The sequence below is a fragment of the Meriones unguiculatus genome (assembly GCF_030254825.1).
Source record: "Meriones unguiculatus strain TT.TT164.6M chromosome 10 unlocalized genomic scaffold, Bangor_MerUng_6.1 Chr10_unordered_Scaffold_79, whole genome shotgun sequence".
Lineage (NCBI taxonomy): Eukaryota > Metazoa > Chordata > Mammalia > Rodentia > Muridae > Meriones > Meriones unguiculatus.
The window spans coordinates 61,850-79,979 of NW_026843579.1; the positions used below are offsets into that span (position 1 = coordinate 61,850).

General features: G+C 70.0%; 10 non-coding genes across 10 annotated transcripts; all 10 read left to right on the plus strand.

Moving 5' to 3' along the window:
- Nucleotides 1–854: 854 nt before the first annotated feature.
- Nucleotides 855–973, plus strand: LOC132650438 (5S ribosomal RNA). The gene has a single exon (XR_009588800.1). It is a non-coding gene; the product is annotated as a 5S ribosomal RNA (ribosomal RNA).
- Nucleotides 974–2,768: 1,795 nt separating this feature from the next.
- LOC132650439 (5S ribosomal RNA) lies at nucleotides 2,769–2,887 on the plus strand. Its single transcript, XR_009588801.1, has one exon. It is a non-coding gene; the product is annotated as a 5S ribosomal RNA (ribosomal RNA).
- A 1,776-nt stretch (nucleotides 2,888–4,663) lies between these two features.
- LOC132650440 (5S ribosomal RNA) lies at nucleotides 4,664–4,782 on the plus strand. Its single transcript, XR_009588802.1, has one exon. It is a non-coding gene; the product is annotated as a 5S ribosomal RNA (ribosomal RNA).
- Nucleotides 4,783–6,554: 1,772 nt separating this feature from the next.
- On the plus strand, nucleotides 6,555–6,673 carry LOC132650461 (5S ribosomal RNA). Its single transcript, XR_009588823.1, has one exon. It is a non-coding gene; the product is annotated as a 5S ribosomal RNA (ribosomal RNA).
- A 1,777-nt stretch (nucleotides 6,674–8,450) lies between these two features.
- Nucleotides 8,451–8,569, plus strand: LOC132650463 (5S ribosomal RNA). The gene has a single exon (XR_009588825.1). It is a non-coding gene; the product is annotated as a 5S ribosomal RNA (ribosomal RNA).
- A 1,780-nt stretch (nucleotides 8,570–10,349) lies between these two features.
- LOC132650444 (5S ribosomal RNA) lies at nucleotides 10,350–10,468 on the plus strand. Its single transcript, XR_009588806.1, has one exon. It is a non-coding gene; the product is annotated as a 5S ribosomal RNA (ribosomal RNA).
- Nucleotides 10,469–12,257: 1,789 nt separating this feature from the next.
- LOC132650464 (5S ribosomal RNA) lies at nucleotides 12,258–12,376 on the plus strand. Its single transcript, XR_009588826.1, has one exon. It is a non-coding gene; the product is annotated as a 5S ribosomal RNA (ribosomal RNA).
- A 1,790-nt stretch (nucleotides 12,377–14,166) lies between these two features.
- On the plus strand, nucleotides 14,167–14,285 carry LOC132650445 (5S ribosomal RNA). Its single transcript, XR_009588807.1, has one exon. It is a non-coding gene; the product is annotated as a 5S ribosomal RNA (ribosomal RNA).
- A 1,807-nt stretch (nucleotides 14,286–16,092) lies between these two features.
- On the plus strand, nucleotides 16,093–16,211 carry LOC132650446 (5S ribosomal RNA). The gene has a single exon (XR_009588808.1). It is a non-coding gene; the product is annotated as a 5S ribosomal RNA (ribosomal RNA).
- A 1,781-nt stretch (nucleotides 16,212–17,992) lies between these two features.
- Nucleotides 17,993–18,111, plus strand: LOC132650465 (5S ribosomal RNA). The gene has a single exon (XR_009588827.1). It is a non-coding gene; the product is annotated as a 5S ribosomal RNA (ribosomal RNA).
- The last annotated feature ends 19 nt before the right edge of the window (nucleotides 18,112–18,130 follow it).

Genomic DNA, 18,130 nt, shown 5'->3' on the forward strand with positions numbered 1-18,130 from the left:
CGTCCTGAGGGGACGATTAGGAGGAGGAGGAGGAGGAGGAGGAGGAGGAGGAGGAGGAGGAGGAGGAGGAGGAGTTGGAGACAGTTCCCCCGGGGTGAGGGAGGGATGCCGGGCGGGCACCCAAATCCGGCAAGGGCCCCGGGAGAGCACGGGCAGGGCGGCGTGTACCCGGGTTCGTCCGGGAGGATGACCCAGGCCAGCCAGCCTCCTCGCCCTCGCCCACCGTGGCACGTCCCCCGCCGGCCAGTGAGCGGTAGCCACTCGCTGAAGGCAGGGAAAGCGGCAGCAAGGGCGGGGCGGGGCGGGGCGGGGCGGGGCCTGTAACCCACGAGTGACCCCAGCGCCCCGATGGGCAGATGCCCAAGGCGACCCCCCCACGCCTTGTCCAGCGGGGATCCAGAGAGAGGCCCACGGCTCAGACCGAGGAGGGCTCTCTCGGGCTCCGAGGCAGGGAGGGGCCTGCCTGGCCCCCGACCCAGGTGGGGCGAGTCGGGGTCCAGTGCCAAGCCCTGCCCTGGACGGCGCGGCGGGCGGCCCCGAGGCGAGGCGTCGGCGAGAGCCAAGGAGCCCTGGAGGCCCCGGCCGGGGGGTGCGGGGTGGGGGAGTGGGGTGTGGCGGGGGGCAAGGCTGGCCCCTGAGCAGAGCCGAGCAGGTTCTAGGTCGCGCGCCCTCCGGCCGCCCGGCCCGTGGGCCCTGGTCCGTGCTGCGGGAGCGGGGAGGGGCTCGGGGAGGGCCCAGGGGCGGCCGGGGGGTGGGCTGGGCTCGGCTGGGCTCGGCTGTCGTCGGGGGCGGGCCGGGGAGCGCGGCCGCAGGCGCGGAGCAGGCTCTTGGGCGGCGCGGAGACGGGCTCGTGCGTGTACGGCCATACCACCCTGAACGCGCCCGATCTCGTCTGATCTCGGAAGCTAAGCAGGGTCGGGCCTGGTTAGTACTTGGATGGGAGACCGCCTGGGAATACCGGGTGCTGTAGGCTTTTTTTTTCTGGCAGGAAGGAGCCTGTTTTCCAAAGGGGCTTTGCGTCGGCTTCTGCAAAGCTCTGTGGCCCGGGCCGGGCGGGGCCACGCCCAGGGCCACCCCCACGCCACCCCACCCCACCCCCCGCCAAGCCAAGGGGCGCCCCCGTCCGCCCTGGCTGCGGGCTGGCCCGGCGGAGCCAGCCAGCCAGCCCTCGGGCTGGACCCCGCACCGGGGATAGGGGGTGGCCCCAGGGCGGGGATCCCAGGACCTCAGTGGAGGGGCCGCGGGGGAGGCCGTCTTGACTCGCGTGGAGCCTTCGAACCCCACATCCTGGGCTGGTGGCGGAGCTCTGCAGAGTCCGTCAGTCCGGGCGGCTGTGTCCACGCTGCCCAACCAGAGTCTCCTCCTCCTCGTCCTCCTCCTCCTGCCTGGTGGGTCGGTGGGTGTGGGTTTTGGTGTGTGTGGGTGTGGGTGTGGGTGGGTGGGTGGGTGGGTGGCTGGGTGGGTGGGGACCTCAGCGGTTCACGGAGGAGGCAGTGTCTGAACTAGAGGAGGGAGGAGTTGGATGGACGGCTGGCTGGATGGATGATAGATGAATGATGGATGAGTGGATGGTGGATGGATGGATGGATGGATGGATGGATGGATGGATGGATGATGGAAGAATGGATGGATGGGTGGATGGATGGATGGATAGATGATTTGTGGATGGGTTGATGGATGGAAGGATGGACTGATGATGGAAGAATGGCTGGATGGGTGGATGGATGATGGCTGGCTGGCTGGCTGGCGGCTGGCTGGCAGCACGCTTGTGGCAGTGGGCTGGGAGGGGAGGGACCACAGAGCCGGAAGAGCGGGCCCTCAAGTTCCCAAGAGAGAAGGAGCCTGAGCGGGGCCGCCAAGCACAGCCAGTGTCCCCTGCAACTGGACTCGAGCCTTGGGACGTCGGGCTGGACACGTCCTGAGGGGACGATTAGGAGGAGGAGGAGGAGGAGGAGGAGGAGGAGGAGGAGGAGGAGGAGGAGGAGGAGTTGGAGACAGTTCCCCCGGGGTGAGGGAGGGATGCCGGGCGGGCACCCAAATCCGGCAAGGGCCCCGGGAGAGCACGGGCAGGGCGGCGTGTACCCGGGTTCGTCCGGGAGGATGACCCAGGCCAGCCAGCCTCCTCGCCCTCGCCCACCGTGGCACGTCCCCCGCCGGCCAGTGAGCGGTAGCCACTCGCTGAAGGCAGGGAAAGCGGCAGCAAGGGCGGGGCGGGGCGGGGCGGGGCGGGGCCTGTAACCCACGAGTGACCCCAGCGCCCCGATGGGCAGATGCCCAAGGCGACCCCCCCCACGCCTTGTCCAGCGGGGATCCAGAGAGAGGCCCACGGCTCAGACCGAGGAGGGCTCTCTCGGGCTCCGAGGCAGGGAGGGGCCTGCCTGGCCCCCGACCCAGGTGGGGCGAGTCGGGGTCCAGTGCCAAGCCCTGCCCTGGACGGCGCGGCGGGCGGCCCCGAGGCGAGGCGTCGGCGAGAGCCAAGGAGCCCTGGAGGCCCCGGCCGGGGGGTGCGGGGTGGGGGAGTGGGGTGTGGCGGGGGCAAGGCTGGCCCCTGAGCAGAGCCGAGCAGGTTCTAGGTCGCGCGCCCTCCGGCCGCCCGGCCCGTGGGCCCTGGTCCGTGCTGCGGGAGCGGGGAGGGGCTCGGGGAGGGCCCAGGGGCGGCCGGGGGGTGGGCTGGGCTCGGCTGGGCTCGGCTGTCGTCGGGGGCGGGCCGGGGAGCGCGGCCGCAGGCGCGGAGCAGGCTCTTGGGCGGCGCGGAGACGGGCTCGTGCGTGTACGGCCATACCACCCTGAACGCGCCCGATCTCGTCTGATCTCGGAAGCTAAGCAGGGTCGGGCCTGGTTAGTACTTGGATGGGAGACCGCCTGGGAATACCGGGTGCTGTAGGCTTTTTTTTTCTGGCAGGAAGGAGCCTGTTTTCCAAAGGGGCTTTGCGTCGGCTTCTGCAAAGCTCTGTGGCCCGGGCCGGGCGGGGCCACGCCCAGGGCCACCCCCACGCCACCCCACCCCACCCCCCGCCAAGCCAAGGGGCGCCCCCGTCCGCCCTGGCTGCGGGCTGGCCCGGCGGAGCCAGCCAGCCAGCCCTCGGGCTGGACCCCGCACCGGGGATAGGGGGTGGCCCCAGGGCGGGGATCCCAGGACCTCAGTGGAGGGGCCGCGGGGGAGGCCGTCTTGACTCGCGTGGAGCCTTCGAACCCCACATCCTGGGCTGGTGGCGGAGCTCTGCAGAGTCCGTCAGTCCGGGCGGCTGTGTCCACGCTGCCCAACCAGAGTCTCCTCCTCCTCGTCCTCCTCCTCCTGCCTGGTGGGTCGGTGGGTGTGGGTTTTGGTGTGTGTGGGTGTGGGTGTGGGTGGGTGGGTGGGTGGGTGGCTGGGTGGGTGGGGACCTCAGCGGTTCACGGAGGAGGCAGTGTCTGAACTAGAGGAGGGAGGAGTTGGATGGACGGCTGGCTGGATGGATGATAGATGAATGATGGATGAGTGGATGGTGGATGGATGGATGGATGGATGGATGGATGATGGAAGAATGGATGGATGGGTGGATGGATGGATGGATGGATGGATAGATGATTTGTGGATGGGTTGATGGATGGAAGGATGGACTGATGATGGAAGAATGGCTGGATGGGTGGATGGATGATGGCTGGCTGGCTGGCTGGCGGCTGGCTGGCAGCACGCTTGTGGCAGTGGGCTGGGAGGGGAGGGACCACAGAGCCGGAAGAGCGGGCCCTCAAGTTCCCAAGAGAGAAGGAGCCTGAGCGGGGCCGCCAAGCACAGCCAGTGTCCCCTGCAACTGGACTCGAGCCTTGGGACGTCGGGCTGGACACGTCCTGAGGGGACGATTAGGAGGAGGAGGAGGAGGAGGAGGAGGAGGAGGAGGAGGAGTTGGAGACAGTTCCCCCGGGGTGAGGGAGGGATGCCGGGCGGGCACCCAAATCCGGCAAGGGCCCCGGGAGAGCACGGGCAGGGCGGCGTGTACCCGGGTTCGTCCGGGAGGATGACCCAGGCCAGCCAGCCTCCTCGCCCTCGCCCACCGTGGCACGTCCCCCGCCGGCCAGTGAGCGGTAGCCACTCGCTGAAGGCAGGGAAAGCGGCAGCAAGGGCGGGGCGGGGCGGGGCGGGGCGGGGCCTGTAACCCACGAGTGACCCCAGCGCCCCGATGGGCAGATGCCCAAGGCGACCCCCCCACGCCTTGTCCAGCGGGGATCCAGAGAGAGGCCCACGGCTCAGACCGAGGAGGGCTCTCTCGGGCTCCGAGGCAGGGAGGGGCCTGCCTGGCCCCCGACCCAGGTGGGGCGAGTCGGGGTCCAGTGCCAAGCCCTGCCCTGGACGGCGCGGCGGGCGGCCCCGAGGCGAGGCGTCGGCGAGAGCCAAGGAGCCCTGGAGGCCCCGGCCGGGGGGTGCGGGGTGGGGGAGTGGGGTGTGGCGGGGGCAAGGCTGGCCCCTGAGCAGAGCCGAGCAGGTTCTAGGTCGCGCGCCCTCCGGCCGCCCGGCCCGTGGGCCCTGGTCCGTGCTGCGGGAGCGGGGAGGGGCTCGGGGAGGGCCCAGGGGCGGCCGGGGGGGTGGGCTGGGCTCGGCTGGGCTCGGCTGTCGTCGGGGGCGGGCCGGGGAGCGCGGCCGCAGGCGCGGAGCAGGCTCTTGGGCGGCGCGGAGACGGGCTCGTGCGTGTACGGCCATACCACCCTGAACGCGCCCGATCTCGTCTGATCTCGGAAGCTAAGCAGGGTCGGGCCTGGTTAGTACTTGGATGGGAGACCGCCTGGGAATACCGGGTGCTGTAGGCTTTTTTTTTCTGGCAGGAAGGAGCCTGTTTTCCAAAGGGGCTTTGCGTCGGCTTCTGCAAAGCTCTGTGGCCCGGGCCGGGCGGGGCCACGCCCAGGGCCACCCCCACGCCACCCCACCCCACCCCCCGCCAAGCCAAGGGGCGCCCCCGTCCGCCCTGGCTGCGGGCTGGCCCGGCGGAGCCAGCCAGCCAGCCCTCGGGCTGGACCCCGCACCGGGGATAGGGGGTGGCCCCAGGGCGGGGATCCCAGGACCTCAGTGGAGGGGCCGCGGGGGAGGCCGTCTTGACTCGCGTGGAGCCTTCGAACCCCACATCCTGGGCTGGTGGCGGAGCTCTGCAGAGTCCGTCAGTCCGGGCGGCTGTGTCCACGCTGCCCAACCAGAGTCTCCTCCTCCTCGTCCTCCTCCTCCTGCCTGGTGGGTCGGTGGGTGTGGGTTTTGGTGTGTGTGGGTGTGGGTGTGGGTGGGTGGGTGGGTGGGTGGCTGGGTGGGTGGGGACCTCAGCGGTTCACGGAGGAGGCAGTGTCTGAACTAGAGGAGGGAGGAGTTGGATGGACGGCTGGCTGGATGGATGATAGATGAATGATGGATGAGTGGATGGTGGATGGATGGATGGATGGATGGATGGATGGATGGATGGATGGATGATGGAAGAATGGATGGATGGGTGGATGGATGGATGGATAGATGATTTGTGGATGGGTTGATGGATGGAAGGATGGACTGATGATGGAAGAATGGCTGGATGGGTGGATGGATGATGGCTGGCTGGCTGGCTGGCGGCTGGCTGGCAGCACGCTTGTGGCAGTGGGCTGGGAGGGGAGGGACCACAGAGCCGGAAGAGCGGGCCCTCAAGTTCCCAAGAGAGAAGGAGCCTGAGCGGGGCCGCCAAGCACAGCCAGTGTCCCCTGCAACTGGACTCGAGCCTTGGGACGTCGGGCTGGACACGTCCTGAGGGGACGATTAGGAGGAGGAGGAGGAGGAGGAGGAGGAGTTGGAGACAGTTCCCCCCGGGGTGAGGGAGGGATGCCGGGCGGGCACCCAAATCCGGCAAGGGCCCCGGGAGAGCACGGGCAGGGCGGCGTGTACCCGGGTTCGTCCGGGAGGATGACCCAGGCCAGCCAGCCTCCTCGCCCTCGCCCACCGTGGCACGTCCCCCGCCGGCCAGTGAGCGGTAGCCACTCGCTGAAGGCAGGGAAAGCGGCAGCAAGGGCGGGGCGGGGCGGGGCGGGGCGGGGCCTGTAACCCACGAGTGACCCCAGCGCCCCGATGGGCAGATGCCCAAGGCGACCCCCCCACGCCTTGTCCAGCGGGGATCCAGAGAGAGGCCCACGGCTCAGACCGAGGAGGGCTCTCTCGGGCTCCGAGGCAGGGAGGGGCCTGCCTGGCCCCCGACCCAGGTGGGGCGAGTCGGGGTCCAGTGCCAAGCCCTGCCCTGGACGGCGCGGCGGGCGGCCCCGAGGCGAGGCGTCGGCGAGAGCCAAGGAGCCCTGGAGGCCCCGGCCGGGGGGTGCGGGGTGGGGGAGTGGGGTGTGGCGGGGGCAAGGCTGGCCCCTGAGCAGAGCCGAGCAGGTTCTAGGTCGCGCGCCCTCCGGCCGCCCGGCCCGTGGGCCCTGGTCCGTGCTGCGGGAGCGGGGAGGGGCTCGGGGAGGGCCCAGGGGCGGCCGGGGGGTGGGCTGGGCTCGGCTGGGCTCGGCTGTCGTCGGGGGCGGGCCGGGGAGCGCGGCCGCAGGCGCGGAGCAGGCTCTTGGGCGGCGCGGAGACGGGCTCGTGCGTCTACGGCCATACCACCCTGAACGCGCCCGATCTCGTCTGATCTCGGAAGCTAAGCAGGGTCGGGCCTGGTTAGTACTTGGATGGGAGACCGCCTGGGAATACCGGGTGCTGTAGGCTTTTTTTTTCTGGCAGGAAGGAGCCTGTTTTCCAAAGGGGCTTTGCGTCGGCTTCTGCAAAGCTCTGTGGCCCGGGCCGGGCGGGGCCACGCCCAGGGCCACCCCCACGCCACCCCACCCCACCCCCCGCCAAGCCAAGGGGCGCCCCCGTCCGCCCTGGCTGCGGGCTGGCCCGGCGGAGCCAGCCAGCCAGCCCTCGGGCTGGACCCCGCACCGGGGATAGGGGGTGGCCCCAGGGCGGGGATCCCAGGACCTCAGTGGAGGGGCCGCGGGGGAGGCCGTCTTGACTCGCGTGGAGCCTTCGAACCCCACATCCTGGGCTGGTGGCGGAGCTCTGCAGAGTCCGTCAGTCCGGGCGGCTGTGTCCACGCTGCCCAACCAGAGTCTCCTCCTCCTCGTCCTCCTCCTCCTGCCTGGTGGGTCGGTGGGTGTGGGTTTTGGTGTGTGTGGGTGTGGGTGTGGGTGGGTGGGTGGGTGGGTGGCTGGGTGGGTGGGGACCTCAGCGGTTCACGGAGGAGGCAGTGTCTGAACTAGAGGAGGGAGGAGTTGGATGGACGGCTGGCTGGATGGATGATAGATGAATGATGGATGAGTGGATGGTGGATGGATGGATGGATGGATGGATGGATGATGGAAGAATGGATGGATGGGTGGATGGATGGATGGATGGATGGATAGATGATTTGTGGATGGGTTGATGGATGGAAGGATGGACTGATGATGGAAGAATGGCTGGATGGGTGGATGGATGATGGCTGGCTGGCTGGCTGGCGGCTGGCTGGCAGCACGCTTGTGGCAGTGGGCTGGGAGGGGAGGGACCACAGAGCCGGAAGAGCGGGCCCTCAAGTTCCCAAGAGAGAAGGAGCCTGAGCGGGGCCGCCAAGCACAGCCAGTGTCCCCTGCAACTGGACTCGAGCCTTGGGACGTCGGGCTGGACACGTCCTGAGGGGACGATTAGGAGGAGGAGGAGGAGGAGGAGGAGGAGGAGGAGGAGGAGTTGGAGACAGTTCCCCCGGGGTGAGGGAGGGATGCCGGGCGGGCACCCAAATCCGGCAAGGGCCCCGGGAGAGCACGGGCAGGGCGGCGTGTACCCGGGTTCGTCCGGGAGGATGACCCAGGCCAGCCAGCCTCCTCGCCCTCGCCCACCGTGGCACGTCCCCCGCCGGCCAGTGAGCGGTAGCCACTCGCTGAAGGCAGGGAAAGCGGCAGCAAGGGCGGGGCGGGGCGGGGCGGGGCGGGGCCTGTAACCCACGAGTGACCCCAGCGCCCCGATGGGCAGATGCCCAAGGCGACCCCCCCCACGCCTTGTCCAGCGGGGATCCAGAGAGAGGCCCACGGCTCAGACCGAGGAGGGCTCTCTCGGGCTCCGAGGCAGGGAGGGGCCTGCCTGGCCCCCGACCCAGGTGGGGCGAGTCGGGGTCCAGTGCCAAGCCCTGCCCTGGACGGCGCGGCGGGCGGCCCCGAGGCGAGGCGTCGGCGAGAGCCAAGGAGCCCTGGAGGCCCCGGCCGGGGGGTGCGGGGGTGGGGGAGTGGGGTGTGGCGGGGGCAAGGCTGGCCCCTGAGCAGAGCCGAGCAGGTTCTAGGTCGCGCGCCCTCCGGCCGCCCGGCCCGTGGGCCCTGGTCCGTGCTGCGGGAGCGGGGAGGGGCTCGGGGAGGGCCCAGGGGCGGCCGGGGGGTGGGCTGGGCTCGGCTGGGCTCGGCTGTCGTCGGGGGCGGGCCGGGGAGCGCGGCCGCAGGCGCGGAGCAGGCTCTTGGGCGGCGCGGAGACGGGCTCGTGCGTCTACGGCCATACCACCCTGAACGCGCCCGATCTCGTCTGATCTCGGAAGCTAAGCAGGGTCGGGCCTGGTTAGTACTTGGATGGGAGACCGCCTGGGAATACCGGGTGCTGTAGGCTTTTTTTTTCTGGCAGGAAGGAGCCTGTTTTCCAAAGGGGCTTTGCGTCGGCTTCTGCAAAGCTCTGTGGCCCGGGCCGGGCGGGGCCACGCCCAGGGCCACCCCCACGCCACCCCACCCCACCCCCCGCCAAGCCAAGGGGCGCCCCCGTCCGCCCTGGCTGCGGGCTGGCCCGGCGGAGCCAGCCAGCCAGCCCTCGGGCTGGACCCCGCACCGGGGATAGGGGGTGGCCCCAGGGCGGGGATCCCAGGACCTCAGTGGAGGGGCCGCGGGGGAGGCCGTCTTGACTCGCGTGGAGCCTTCGAACCCCACATCCTGGGCTGGTGGCGGAGCTCTGCAGAGTCCGTCAGTCCGGGCGGCTGTGTCCACGCTGCCCAACCAGAGTCTCCTCCTCCTCGTCCTCCTCCTCCTGCCTGGTGGGTCGGTGGGTGTGGGTTTTGGTGTGTGTGGGTGTGGGTGTGGGTGGGTGGGTGGGTGGGTGGCTGGGTGGGTGGGGACCTCAGCGGTTCACGGAGGAGGCAGTGTCTGAACTAGAGGAGGGAGGAGTTGGATGGACGGCTGGCTGGATGGATGATAGATGAATGATGGATGAGTGGATGGTGGATGGATGGATGGATGGATGGATGGATGGATGGATGGATGATGGAAGAATGGATGGATGGGTGGATGGATGGATGGATAGATGATTTGTGGATGGGTTGATGGATGGAAGGATGGACTGATGATGGAAGAATGGCTGGATGGGTGGATGGATGATGGCTGGCTGGCTGGCTGGCGGCTGGCTGGCAGCACGCTTGTGGCAGTGGGCTGGGAGGGGAGGGACCACAGAGCCGGAAGAGCGGGCCCTCAAGTTCCCAAGAGAGAAGGAGCCTGAGCGGGGCCGCCAAGCACAGCCAGTGTCCCCTGCAACTGGACTCGAGCCTTGGGACGTCGGGCTGGACACGTCCTGAGGGGACGATTAGGAGGAGGAGGAGGAGGAGGAGGAGGAGGAGGAGGAGGAGTTGGAGACAGTTCCCCCCGGGGTGAGGGAGGGATGCCGGGCGGGCACCCAAATCCGGCAAGGGCCCCGGGAGAGCACGGGCAGGGCGGCGTGTACCCGGGTTCGTCCGGGAGGATGACCCAGGCCAGCCAGCCTCCTCGCCCTCGCCCACCGTGGCACGTCCCCCGCCGGCCAGTGAGCGGTAGCCACTCGCTGAAGGCAGGGAAAGCGGCAGCAAGGGCGGGGCGGGGCGGGGCGGGGCGGGGCCTGTAACCCACGAGTGACCCCAGCGCCCCGATGGGCAGATGCCCAAGGCGACCCCCCCACGCCTTGTCCAGCGGGGATCCAGAGAGAGGCCCACGGCTCAGACCGAGGAGGGCTCTCTCGGGCTCCGAGGCAGGGAGGGGCCTGCCTGGCCCCCGACCCAGGTGGGGCGAGTCGGGGTCCAGTGCCAAGCCCTGCCCTGGACGGCGCGGCGGGCGGCCCCGAGGCGAGGCGTCGGCGAGAGCCAAGGAGCCCTGGAGGCCCCGGCCGGGGGGTGCGGGGTGGGGGAGTGGGGTGTGGCGGGGGCAAGGCTGGCCCCTGAGCAGAGCCGAGCAGGTTCTAGGTCGCGCGCCCTCCGGCCGCCCGGCCCGTGGGCCCTGGTCCGTGCTGCGGGAGCGGGGAGGGGCTCGGGGAGGGCCCAGGGGCGGCCGGGGGGTGGGCTGGGCTCGGCTGGGCTCGGCTGTCGTCGGGGGCGGGCCGGGGAGCGCGGCCGCAGGCGCGGAGCAGGCTCTTGGGCGGCGCGGAGACGGGCTCGTGCGTGTACGGCCATACCACCCTGAACGCGACCGATCTCGTCTGATCTCGGAAGCTAAGCAGGGTCGGGCCTGGTTAGTACTTGGATGGGAGACCGCCTGGGAATACCGGGTGCTGTAGGCTTTTTTTTTCTGGCAGGAAGGAGCCTGTTTTCCAAAGGGGCTTTGCGTCGGCTTCTGCAAAGCTCTGTGGCCCGGGCCGGGCGGGGCCACGCCCAGGGCCACCCCCACGCCACCCCACCCCACCCCCCGCCAAGCCAAGGGGCGCCCCCGTCCGCCCTGGCTGCGGGCTGGCCCGGCGGAGCCAGCCAGCCAGCCAGCCAGCCCTCGGGCTGGACCCCGCACCGGGGATAGGGGGTGGCCCCAGGGCGGGGATCCCAGGACCTCAGTGGAGGGGCCGCGGGGGAGGCCGTCTTGACTCGCGTGGAGCCTTCGAACCCCACATCCTGGGCTGGTGGCGGAGCTCTGCAGAGTCCGTCAGTCCGGGCGGCTGTGTCCACGCTGCCCAACCAGAGTCTCCTCCTCCTCGTCCTCCTCCTCCTGCCTGGTGGGTCGGTGGGTGTGGGTTTTGGTGTGTGTGGGTGTGGGTGTGGGTGTGGGTGGGTGGGTGGGTGGGTGGCTGGGTGGGTGGGGACCTCAGCGGTTCACGGAGGAGGCAGTGTCTGAACTAGAGGAGGGAGGAGTTGGATGGACGGCTGGCTGGATGGATGATAGATGAATGATGGATGAGTGGATGGTGGATGGATGGATGGATGGATGGATGGATGGATGGATGATGGAAGAATGGATGGATGGGTGGATGGATGGATGGATAGATGATTTGTGGATGGGTTGATGGATGGAAGGATGGACTGATGATGGAAGAATGGCTGGATGGGTGGATGGATGATGGCTGGCTGGCTGGCTGGCGGCTGGCTGGCAGCACGCTTGTGGCAGTGGGCTGGGAGGGGAGGGACCACAGAGCCGGAAGAGCGGGCCCTCAAGTTCCCAAGAGAGAAGGAGCCTGAGCGGGGCCGCCAAGCACAGCCAGTGTCCCCTGCAACTGGACTCGAGCCTTGGGACGTCGGGCTGGACACGTCCTGAGGGGACGATTAGGAGGAGGAGGAGGAGGAGGAGGAGGAGGAGGAGGAGGAGTTGGAGACAGTTCCCCCGGGGTGAGGGAGGGATGCCGGGCGGGCACCCAAATCCGGCAAGGGCCCCGGGAGAGCACGGGCAGGGCGGCGTGTACCCGGGTTCGTCCGGGAGGATGACCCAGGCCAGCCAGCCTCCTCGCCCTCGCCCACCGTGGCACGTCCCCCGCCGGCCAGTGAGCGGTAGCCACTCGCTGAAGGCAGGGAAAGCGGCAGCAAGGGCGGGGCGGGGCGGGGCGGGGCGGGGCCTGTAACCCACGAGTGACCCCAGCGCCCCGATGGGCAGATGCCCAAGGCGACCCCCCCACGCCTTGTCCAGCGGGGATCCAGAGAGAGGCCCACGGCTCAGACCGAGGAGGGCTCTCTCGGGCTCCGAGGCAGGGAGGGGCCTGCCTGGCCCCCGACCCAGGTGGGGCGAGTCGGGGTCCAGTGCCAAGCCCTGCCCTGGACGGCGCGGCGGGCGGCCCCGAGGCGAGGCGTCGGCGAGAGCCAAGGAGCCCTGGAGGCCCCGGCCGGGGGGTGCGGGGTGGGGGAGTGGGGTGTGGCGGGGGCAAGGCTGGCCCCTGAGCAGAGCCGAGCAGGTTCTAGGTCGCGCGCCCTCCGGCCGCCCGGCCCGTGGGCCCTGGTCCGTGCTGCGGGAGCGGGGAGGGGCTCGGGGAGGGCCCAGGGGCGGCCGGGGGGTGGGCTGGGCTCGGCTGGGCTCGGCTGTCGTCGGGGGCGGGCCGGGGAGCGCGGCCGCAGGCGCGGAGCAGGCTCTTGGGCGGCGCGGAGACGGGCTCGTGCGTCTACGGCCATACCACCCTGAACGCGCCCGATCTCGTCTGATCTCGGAAGCTAAGCAGGGTCGGGCCTGGTTAGTACTTGGATGGGAGACCGCCTGGGAATACCGGGTGCTGTAGGCTTTTTTTTTCTGGCAGGAAGGAGCCTGTTTTCCAAAGGGGCTTTGCGTCGGCTTCTGCAAAGCTCTGTGGCCCGGGCCGGGCGGGGCCACGCCCAGGGCCACCCCCACGCCACCCCACCCCACCCCCCGCCAAGCCAAGGGGCGCCCCCGTCCGCCCTGGCTGCGGGCTGGCCCGGCGGAGCCAGCCAGCCAGCCCTCGGGCTGGACCCCGCACCGGGGATAGGGGGTGGCCCCAGGGCGGGGATCCCAGGACCTCAGTGGAGGGGCCGCGGGGGAGGCCGTCTTGACTCGCGTGGAGCCTTCGAACCCCACATCCTGGGCTGGTGGCGGAGCTCTGCAGAGTCCGTCAGTCCGGGCGGCTGTGTCCACGCTGCCCAACCAGAGTCTCCTCCTCCTCGTCCTCCTCCTCCTGCCTGGTGGGTCGGTGGGTGTGGGTTTTGGTGTGTGTGGGTGTGGGTGTGGGTGGGTGGGTGGGTGGGTGGCTGGGTGGGTGGGGACCTCAGCGGTTCACGGAGGAGGCAGTGTCTGAACTAGAGGAGGGAGGAGTTGGATGGACGGCTGGCTGGATGGATGATAGATGAATGATGGATGAGTGGATGGTGGATGGATGGATGGATGGATGGATGGATGGATGGATGATGGAAGAATGGATGGATGGGTGGATGGATGGATGGATAGATGATTTGTGGATGGGTTGATGGATGGAAGGATGGACTGATGATGGAAGAATGGCTGGATGGGTGGATGGATGATGGCTGGCTGGCTGGCTGGCGGCTGGCTGGCAGCACGCTTGTGGCAGTGGGCTGGGAGGGGAGGGACCACAGAGCCGGAAGAGCGGGCCCTCAAGTTCCCAAGAGAGAAGGAGCCTGAGCGGGGCCGCCAAGCACAGCCAGTGTCCCCTGCAACTGGACTCGAGCCTTGGGACGTCGGGCTGGACACGTCCTGAGGGGACGATTAGGAGGAGGAGGAGGAGGAGGAGGAGGAGGAGGAGGAGGAGGAGGAGGAGGAGTTGGAGACAGTTCCCCCGGGGTGAGGGAGGGATGCCGGGCGGGCACCCAAATCCGGCAAGGGCCCCGGGGAGAGCACGGGCAGGGCGGCGTGTACCCGGGTTCGTCCGGGAGGATGACCCAGGCCAGCCAGCCTCCTCGCCCTCGCCCACCGTGGCACGTCCCCCCGCCGGCCAGTGAGCGGTAGCCACTCGCTGAAGGCAGGGAAAGCGGCAGCAAGGGCGGGGCGGGGCGGGGCGGGGCGGGGCCTGTAACCCACGAGTGACCCCAGCGCCCCGATGGGCAGATGCCCAAGGCGACCCCCCCACGCCTTGTCCAGCGGGGATCCAGAGAGAGGCCCACGGCTCAGACCGAGGAGGGCTCTCTCGGGCTCCGAGGCAGGGAGGGGCCTGCCTGGCCCCCGACCCAGGTGGGGCGAGTCGGGGTCCAGTGCCAAGCCCTGCCCTGGACGGCGCGGCGGGCGGCCCCGAGGCGAGGCGTCGGCGAGAGCCAAGGAGCCCTGGAGGCCCCGGCCGGGGGGTGCGGGGTGGGGGAGTGGGGTGTGGCGGGGGCAAGGCTGGCCCCTGAGCAGAGCCGAGCAGGTTCTAGGTCGCGCGCCCTCCGGCCGCCCGGCCCGTGGGCCCTGGTCCGTGCTGCGGGAGCGGGGAGGGGCTCGGGGAGGGCCCAGGGGCGGCCGGGGGGGTGGGCTGGGCTCGGCTGGGCTCGGCTGTCGTCGGGGGCGGGCCGGGGAGCGCGGCCGCAGGCGCGGAGCAGGCTCTTGGGCGGCGCGGAGACGGGCTCGTGCGTGTACGGCCATACCACCCTGAACGCGACCGATCTCGTCTGATCTCGGAAGCTAAGCAGGGTCGGGCCTGGTTAGTACTTGGATGGGAGACCGCCTGGGAATACCGGGTGCTGTAGGCTTTTTTTTTCTGGCAGGAAGGAGCCTGTTTTCCAAAGGGGCTTTGCGTCGGCTTCTGCAAAGCTCTGTGGCCCGGGCCGGGCGGGGCCACGCCCAGGGCCACCCCCACGCCACCCCACCCCACCCCCCGCCAAGCCAAGGGGCGCCCCCGTCCGCCCTGGCTGCGGGCTGGCCCGGCGGAGCCAGCCAGCCAGCCAGCCAGCCCTCGGGCTGGACCCCGCACCGGGGATAGGGGGTGGCCCCAGGGCGGGGATCCCAGGACCTCAGTGGAGGGGCCGCGGGGGAGGCCGTCTTGACTCGCGTGGAGCCTTCGAACCCCACATCCTGGGCTGGTGGCGGAGCTCTGCAGAGTCCGTCAGTCCGGGCGGCTGTGTCCACGCTGCCCAACCAGAGTCTCCTCCTCCTCGTCCTCCTCCTCCTGCCTGGTGGGTCGGTGGGTGTGGGTTTTGGTGTGTGTGGGTGTGGGTGTGGGTGTGGGTGGGTGGGTGGGTGGGTGGCTGGGTGGGTGGGGACCTCAGCGGTTCACGGAGGAGGCAGTGTCTGAACTAGAGGAGGGAGGAGTTGGATGGACGGCTGGCTGGATGGATGATAGATGAATGATGGATGAGTGGATGGTGGATGGATGGATGGATGGATGGATGGATGGATGGATGGATGATGGAAGAATGGATGGATGGGTGGATGGATGGATGGATAGATGATTTGTGGATGGGTTGATGGATGGAAGGATGGACTGATGATGGAAGAATGGCTGGATGGGTGGATGGATGATGGCTGGCTGGCTGGCTGGCGGCTGGCTGGCAGCACGCTTGTGGCAGTGGGCTGGGAGGGGAGGGACCACAGAGCCGGAAGAGCGGGCCCTCAAGTTCCCAAGAGAGAAGGAGCCTGAGCGGGGCCGCCAAGCACAGCCAGTGTCCCCTGCAACTGGACTCGAGCCTTGGGACGTCGGGCTGGACACGTCCTGAGGGGACGATTAGGAGGAGGAGGAGGAGGAGGAGGAGGAGGAGGAGGAGGAGGAGGAGGAGGAGTTGGAGACAGTTCCCCCGGGGTGAGGGAGGGATGCCGGGCGGGCACCCAAATCCGGCAAGGGCCCCGGGAGAGCACGGGCAGGGCGGCGTGTACCCGGGTTCGTCCGGGAGGATGACCCAGGCCAGCCAGCCTCCTCGCCCTCGCCCACCGTGGCACGTCCCCCGCCGGCCAGTGAGCGGTAGCCACTCGCTGAAGGCAGGGAAAGCGGCAGCAAGGGCGGGGCGGGGCGGGGCGGGGCGGGGCCTGTAACCCACGAGTGACCCCAGCGCCCCGATGGGCAGATGCCCAAGGCGACCCCCCCACGCCTTGTCCAGCGGGGATCCAGAGAGAGGCCCACGGCTCAGACCGAGGAGGGCTCTCTCGGGCTCCGAGGCAGGGAGGGGCCTGCCTGGCCCCCGACCCAGGTGGGGCGAGTCGGGGTCCAGTGCCAAGCCCTGCCCTGGACGGCGCGGCGGGCGGCCCCGAGGCGAGGCGTCGGCGAGAGCCAAGGAGCCCTGGAGGCCCCGGCCGGGGGGTGCGGGATGGGGGAGTGGGGTGTGGCGGGGGCAAGGCTGGCCCCTGAGCAGAGCCGAGCAGGTTCTAGGTCGCGCGCCCTCCGGCCGCCCGGCCCGTGGGCCCTGGTCCGTGCTGCGGGAGCGGGGAGGGGCTCGGGGAGGGCCCAGGGGCGGCCGGGGGGTGGGCTGGGCTCGGCTGGGCTCGGCTGTCGTCGGGGGGCGGGCCGGGGGAGCGCGGCCGCAGGCGCGGAGCAGGCTCTTGGGCGGCGCGGAGACGGGCTCGTGCGTGTACGGCCATACCACCCTGAACGCGACCGATCTCGTCTGATCTCGGAAGCTAAGCAGGGTCGGGCCTGGTTAGTACTTGGATGGGAGACCGCCTGGGAATACCGGGTGCTGTAGGCTTTTTTTTTCTGGCAGGAAGGAGCCTGTTTTCCAAAGGGGCTTTGCGTCGGCTTCTGCAAAGCTCTGTGGCCCGGGCCGGGCGGGGCCACGCCCAGGGCCACCCCCACGCCACCCCACCCCACCCCCCGCCAAGCCAAGGGGCGCCCCCGTCCGCCCTGGCTGCGGGCTGGCCCGGCGGAGCCAGCCAGCCAGCCAGCCAGCCCTCGGGCTGGACCCCGCACCGGGGATAGGGGGTGGCCCCAGGGCGGGGATCCCAGGACCTCAGTGGAGGGGCCGCGGGGGAGGCCGTCTTGACTCGCGTGGAGCCTTCGAACCCCACATCCTGGGCTGGTGGCGGAGCTCTGCAGAGTCCGTCAGTCCGGGCGGCTGTGTCCACGCTGCCCAACCAGAGTCTCCTCCTCCTCGTCCTCCTCCTCCTGCCTGGTGGGTCGGTGGGTGTGGGTTTTGGTGTGTGTGGGTGTGGGTGTGGGTGTGGGTGGGTGGGTGGGTGGGTGGCTGGGTGGGTGGGGACCTCAGCGGTTCACGGAGGAGGCAGTGTCTGAACTAGAGGAGGGAGGAGTTGGATGGAGGGCTGGCTGGATGGATGATAGATGAATGATGGATGAGTGGATGGTGGATGGATGGATGGATGGATGGATGGATGGATGGATGGATGATGGAAGAATGGATGGATGGGTGGATGGATGGATGGATAGATGATTTGTGGATGGGTTGATGGATGGAAGGATGGACTGATGATGGAAGAATGGCTGGATGGGTGGATGGATGATGGCTGGCTGGCTGGCTGGCGGCTGGCTGGCAGCACGCTTGTGGCAGTGGGCTGGGAGGGGAGGGACCACAGAGCCGGAAGAGCGGGCCCTCAAGTTCCCAAGAGAGAAGGAGCCTGAGCGGGGCCGCCAAGCACAGCCAGTGTCCCCTGCAACTGGACTCGAGCCTTGGGACGTCGGGCTGGACACGTCCTGAGGGGACGATTAGGAGGAGGAGGAGGAGGAGGAGGAGGAGTTGGAGACAGTTCCCCCGGGGTGAGGGAGGGATGCCGGGCGGGCACCCAAATCCGGCAAGGGCCCCGGGAGAGCACGGGCAGGGCGGCGTGTACCCGGGTTCGTCCGGGAGGATGACCCAGGCCAGCCAGCCTCCTCGCCCTCGCCCACCGTGGCACGTCCCCCGCCGGCCAGTGAGCGGTAGCCACTCGCTGAAGGCAGGGAAAGCGGCAGCAAGGGCGGGGCGGGGCGGGGCGGGGCGGGGCCTGTAACCCACGAGTGACCCCAGCGCCCCGATGGGCAGATGCCCAAGGCGACCCCCCCACGCCTTGTCCAGCGGGGATCCAGAGAGAGGCCCACGGCTCAGACCGAGGAGGGCTCTCTCGGGCTCCGAGGCAGGGAGGGGCCTGCCTGGCCCCCGACCCAGGTGGGGCGAGTCGGGGTCCAGTGCCAAGCCCTGCCCTGGACGGCGCGGCGGGCGGCCCCGAGGCGAGGCGTCGGCGAGAGCCAAGGAGCCCTGGAGGCCCCGGCCGGGGGGTGCGGGGTGGGGGAGTGGGGTGTGGCGGGGGCAAGGCTGGCCCCTGAGCAGAGCCGAGCAGGTTCTAGGTCGCGCGCCCTCCGGCCGCCCGGCCCGTGGGCCCTGGTCCGTGCTGCGGGAGCGGGGAGGGGCTCGGGGAGGGCCCAGGGGCGGCCGGGGGGTGGGCTGGGCTCGGCTGGGCTCGGCTGTCGTCGGGGGCGGGCCGGGGAGCGCGGCCGCAGGCGCGGAGCAGGCTCTTGGGCGGCGCGGAGACGGGCTCGTGCGTCTACGGCCATACCACCCTGAACGCGCCCGATCTCGTCTGATCTCGGAAGCTAAGCAGGGTCGGGCCTGGTTAGTACTTGGATGGGAGACCGCCTGGGAATACCGGGTGCTGTAGGCTTTTTTTTTCTGGCAGGAAG